Here is a 6,166-nt window from a genome sequence, read left to right as displayed (position 1 = left end):
TTCCTTGCATGAACAGGCTTGACTTTCCCCACCAGATCATCCTGTGTCACCCACTGCAAGTCGTGAACTTGTGTGACGCCTAAGGTATTCAGTACCTGAACAATTCTGTTCAGAGTGTCCTCGTCGAGGTTACCAATAACATCAGTGACATATCTCTGAAGATGTTGTTCACCCTCAGACATATCACTGGCCATTTTCTGTATTGACAGTCACTGTAGCAATGAATGCTTTAGGGAAATGTAGAAAGTCCCTGATGCAAAATAGATCTTCACTGGATAGCAATCTGCAAACTGGGAAAGAGTCAGACACTGCGAACTATACCCCTGATCAAGTGCACTTTCATATGCATAAAGATCCATATTAATAATATAGGTGCATACAATGTCATGTACCACAAAATACACTGTAATTCCTTCAACAAATATGTCTTGAATGCTTCCAATTAACATTTCAAAGGAAGTTGGTTTGCTGATCACCAGTGTGTTTCCAAGTTTGTATGTAATGCCTCTTATGCGAACCTTAGTAGCCCTCATAGAGTTTGAACACGTTAAGCCACATCTTGACAAAACAGCTTGGATGTTTTTAAAATACATTTCTGGGTGGAAGGGTAAGAGTATTTCCACTTCAAGTTCATTTGGAAACAAAACCTGAATTGTATAAAGTCTGCAAAAGCTGGTGTTTTTGAGCAAGTGTTTTTGCAAGACTTTTATAATTGAGAAGCTTATTGCACATTTTTTTAAAGTGTCCAGAGGCGAATGAGGGGCCCAAACTCTAAAATAAGTCCCGGATAATGTACCAGATAATGTTGCTTTGGACGCATCTGAACATTCAAACTCTCTTTCCTTTCGTGCAAATAATCTTCTTTCACAGAATTCAAAATTGCAATTTGGTAAATTTCAAAACTTTGTGTACAGACAAGTTCAACCAAATTTTTCATCAATAGGAAAAATGCCCAAACCCTATCCTCTGTATCAGCAACATATTTTCTAACTAACAAGGAAAATAGTCTGATAAATACCCAATTCTGAACTGCATGTCCTTGCAGTCTATCGAATGAAGGGTTTATAGCACAGGGCTTGTCAAGGGCATCAGACCCAGTATAGGAAACCCAGTCAGTTTTTTTGTAAGCTGGTCATAGTTAAACCATTTGTTGGTTTTCACAATGTGATCAATGACCAACATCATATCGTAGGCAAGAATTCCTTCAAATAAGTCATGTGCTAAACTGGATGGCAACCCATTTACTACATGAAAGTGTTGTAACTCATTAAAGACAGAACTTTGCTTTATTCCTGTATGATTGTCAAGACTTTCACTGTGGACTTTTTGTGGACACTTTCCTGGTAATTGTGCTTTAACAGCATAGGATTCCTCATGCATTTCTGATCTTTTGACAAGGCAGTATCTACTAAAACTTTCCACGAAACCCCCAACCATTTGGGAACCAAGATTATCCCCCTAGAATACAAAATAAAGATCCGAAAATGAAGAGATCATTTCCCACTTCAAGGCCAACACTTTAAAGATGTTTCAAATCCTTCACCAATTTACCAAAACCTCTATCTGGACCAAATTCTTTCATGTCCCTTTCACGACAAAGTATAACTAACTGCATTTGGTCAGTTGTGGAACGCTTGAAAGACGGGGAATTTCCAAAAGTAAAATATACTCCTACAAGTTTGTGCTTTCTTTTAGCTGAACCCAGGGGATTCACAACTTCAAAGGCATCCTGGTACAACTTTATCTGGAAAGAGTCCATGTGTGTTTGAAAGAATTCGTTGTGTTTATAAAGTGAACCCTGGTGAATGCCATGCACACGTGGCTGTTGCACACACTGTTGCACACACTGTTGCTCACACCACTGTCATTATGGCGGGACATATGTAATCTGTGGTAGGTATATGTGTCTGACAATGTTTTGAGGATAGGGACATACTGAAATGTCCGCTCCCTTCCACTTTCTTCACTGAAACCCAAAACTACTTCCTCTGGGGGTACACATGGGAAGTTATGTTTGTAGAAACTTGACCTACACTTTGCAGATCTTAAGGGACCTGTATTGCAAATAGAAAATATATCTGATGCGCTCATGTCATTTCTGATATCATCTGAAATCCCATTTGACTGAAGTCTCTCTATGATTTGACTCTCAACAAAATTATTGCTAAGTTCATGAAGAGATTGATATTCTGTTAGAATGTCTTGAATCAAAGATACAGGTAGCAAGTGTTTTGCTTCTAACTTTAAATAGAACTGGGCAATATTTTTAAGATATTGATTTGTGTGGTCTCATCTAAATCAGCATCCCCTGTTTCACTTTCTTCAAGTTCAGCTTCAACCAATCTGTTGTCTGTTTGTAAAGATATGCAGTGTTGTCCTTCATCTGGATTTGTATGTGTGTTATTTGCTTCAAGAACGGAATCTGATAACTCCGATAATGTGTGGTGCTTGTGCTTTCTACTTATATGACATGAGAATGTTGATTTATGTATAATTTTGGTATTGCATGATCTTAATGGACAAACAGTGGGATCCCTTCTGTCTAAATGCTGACGCAAATGTTTTAAGAGCTCCTCGATACGAGAGAATGTACTGTCACAAAAGCTTTGCCTACACACAAGATGTACATTCACATGTGACTGGCCATTTACTGACCTTGACTGACTCATGTTTGTGTTGCGCCTATGATCACGCAATACGTGTGCTCGAAACGCACTGTACGTGTGAAATTTTCTTACACAAAGCTCTTGACAACATGGAAACACAATGTTTGGAACGTTTCTGTGTAAACGATAATGTCTGACATACTGACGTAAGATAGAGGTCTCAAACTTACATTCTTTGCAACGATACGTCATTATATTTGTGACCCGTGAAGATCCGGGATAGAATAGATCTTCAGCAACCCATGTGCTTGCCATAAAAGGCGACTATGCTTGTCGTAAGAGGCGACTAACGGGATCGGGTGGTCAGTTTCGCTGACTTGGTTGACACATGTCATCGGTTCCCAATTGCGCAGATCGATGCTCATGCTGTTGATCACTGGATTGTCTGGTCCAGACTCGATTCTTTACAGACCGCCGCCATATAGTTGGGATATTGCGGAGTACGGCGTAAAACTAAACTCACTCACTCACTCATTATATTTGTCAAGAACAAAAATATAGTTGCAAACAAAAGAAAACCTAAATAGTGAATATGTGAGTCCTTAATCTGCATACTCTAGACATTGTATAGTACAAACTACCAACAGATGAGTCTTGTGGCAGCTGATTCTGGAACGATTCGTCTTCGTGTAATCAAACCCAACGTAAAATGCATGGCGAGGGCGTGGATGACAGCATCCCACAGTGCTTTGGGGTTAAACGGTATTATACCGTCAATATCAGTCACTACAATAAAATGCCGTTTATCACCGTACCAGTGTCATAACGTAATTCTACCGTTGCATTTTCACGTGAAGTTACCGTATATTTTACGGCAAAGGTTTACAGTGTGGACTCCAGAAATGGACTTCACACATTGTACCCATGTGAGGAATCGAACCTGTGTCTTCGTCGTGACGAGCGAACGCCTTAACCATCAGGCTACCCATCGCCCCGGAAAGTATTGGAGTGCATCAGGCAAAATTCTTTTCACCATTTTAATTCGCCATGAACAAAATGTGTCATTTCAGAGCGATAGATGTAAGAAATGTGTAGTGTTCTGAGTGTCAGGCCTGACATACAAGTTGTCTACAAGTGTTACATGGTCAGAACACCCGGAAACGTTTGTAGAACATAACTATTCTGGATAATGAATATTAAATTCAGAATATTTTCAATCGGGTTCCCAAAGTGTTACAAACAAGTGTTCGGTGCAGTGTTAAGAAGAGCATAAAATAATAAGAGTATGTGGTTTTAGAGTGGTAACAGGGTGAGACAGGGTCATGCAGCATGGTCGCACGAGCAGTGCATACTGATTTGCATAGGTTGCATTTTAGAGCATTTGGTCTTCAGCAACCCATGCTTGAGAGGTGACTAACGGGATCGGGTGGTCAAGCTCGCTGACTTGTTGATTGATGTCATGATGTCCTAATTGTACAGATCTATGTTTATATCAGTCACTGGACTGTCTAGTCCAGGCTCAAATATTTGCAGACCGCCGTCACATGGCTGGAATATTGCTAAAACACAAACGAAACAAAATCACGTTGAAAAATATCTTTCCGTTGTATGTGGTCAATAAATATTCGGTATTAACTGACATCGTAACTATACTTTCTGAATATAGACTTCCTACATTTGACTGCAAATATCCAAAGGGGCAAACTTATGTATATTTTACGTATAAGCCCTACGGAGCATTTACACATTTATTGAACAGAGATTATTATTACGGGGTTTAATAGATTTGAGATACTTCTTGGTGTTCAAGCATATGTGTCAATATGGGTCCACAACTATTATATTTCGTGATGTTTCCAAGTTTACTAATTCAATGAATGAATTCTGAAACGGATACACAAAGTCTAACCCTCTCGGAATCTCAGCTGAGTGGGCTAGATCGCCGACTTTGTGTGTTGGCGATTAGCTGTTTCACGCTAAGAGTGTAGTTTGGAATCCCGAATGTGACTGTACCAGAAATGCACTAGCATCTGTACTTTACTCAAACGTGTAATCCCAATAACATATGTTGAGTTCTAAACCCTCGCCCTATAATGTTAATTCAAACTCGCAATAGATACATGCAACCTATTGAAGTGTTCTATCTACATTCATCTGACATTATTTGTACATTGTACTATTGTACAGCAGGTGGTTTTCAGTAAAATATGAATCCAAGTCTGTTATTATAGGGGAGATGGTAAATGTTGATCAACGCCGCATCAACAGTGAGTGAGTAAGTTTAGTTTTACGCTTCTTTTAGCAATATTCCAGCAATATCACGGCGGGGGACACCAGGAATTGTACCCATATGGGGAATCGAACCCGGGTTTTCGGCGTGACGAGCGAACGCTTCAACCACTAGCTAGGCTATACCCGACCGCCCCGCCGTATCGACAGTTTTACAGCTATTTGCGGGTTGTTGATATACTAAGAAGCGGTGCTATTAGCTATTTACTGGGTGAGTGTAAGGTTGGATGAAGATAAGCATAAACAGATCTGTAACCTCACAGAAGTACGTTTTTTCACGAAGCCTACGAATTCCACTGGGCCTGCTGGGAAGTCGCGATAATATTGTGTCGCAAATCTTGGCTTGGGGCTAGCATTTGCTTTTATTTGGAGACGCATTAATTTCAGGATTTACAGTAACTACAAAGTATGGAACTGCAGTGTCAGGTTGGCATCTCGCATTCAAAGGTCAGCCAACATATGTCTAGCCGGGCAGCCCGGGGTCAAGCTATAACAAACCACAGTAGGCCTAACCTACATTAACCCCCGGGCGAATCCTTGTCAGACTGCCTATTGTTGTGCTGCGATACCGGTCTGGTCAGCCTGAAGTATCCCGCACTCACCCACAATGGCGTGAGTCAGTGGTCAGTCATTCTCTAACATTAGCGACAAGCAGCTGACCCGCATGCCTGACTCTAACTGATTCAGCTGATACGACCCTCAGTTTGGTGGCCTTGTTCATAATGGCCCCGATGCTGCCATTGTAATACCTACACTTGATCGAGTTATTTAGACAGACCTATTTCGTTATTTAGCGTACTGAACTCTGGAAATCACTATCCGAATGTCTAATGCTAAAACATGATTAGTTCTCTGTTAAAACCTATGCCTCAAAGTGCTGTCGGCGGAGTAATAAAACTAACACGAGTACAGCAAACCGTATCTACATTGATGACAAAATATATTCAAAACGGCAACATAAAGCAAACACCGCTTACAGCAACCGGGTAAGATAGATACCAAATTATGGTTAAATCATCATGACACATTACTACAGTACTGGGTCGGCAGATAGTGACGAGTTCTGGTTGACAAGGTCTAAAGCCTCGTTCTTGTATGTTTTTGCGCAACTTTGTGTGCCGCTTTCTGAAACGATCTAAACCCCTTGACTATTATATTTTATTGGTAGGACTACGGTCTACTTGAAGTAAAAGCTCGTATTACTTCAACGACCCACTCACGAAATATGATCGAGTACATGGGCAGCAGAACAGGAATTATATAGTTCCTGG

This window comes from Haliotis rubra, unplaced genomic scaffold (assembly GCF_003918875.1).
Source record: "Haliotis rubra isolate DU_JTF1 unplaced genomic scaffold, ASM391887v1 Scf1068, whole genome shotgun sequence".
NCBI lineage: Eukaryota > Metazoa > Mollusca > Gastropoda > Lepetellida > Haliotidae > Haliotis > Haliotis rubra.
This window is presented reverse-complemented; position numbering follows the sequence as displayed.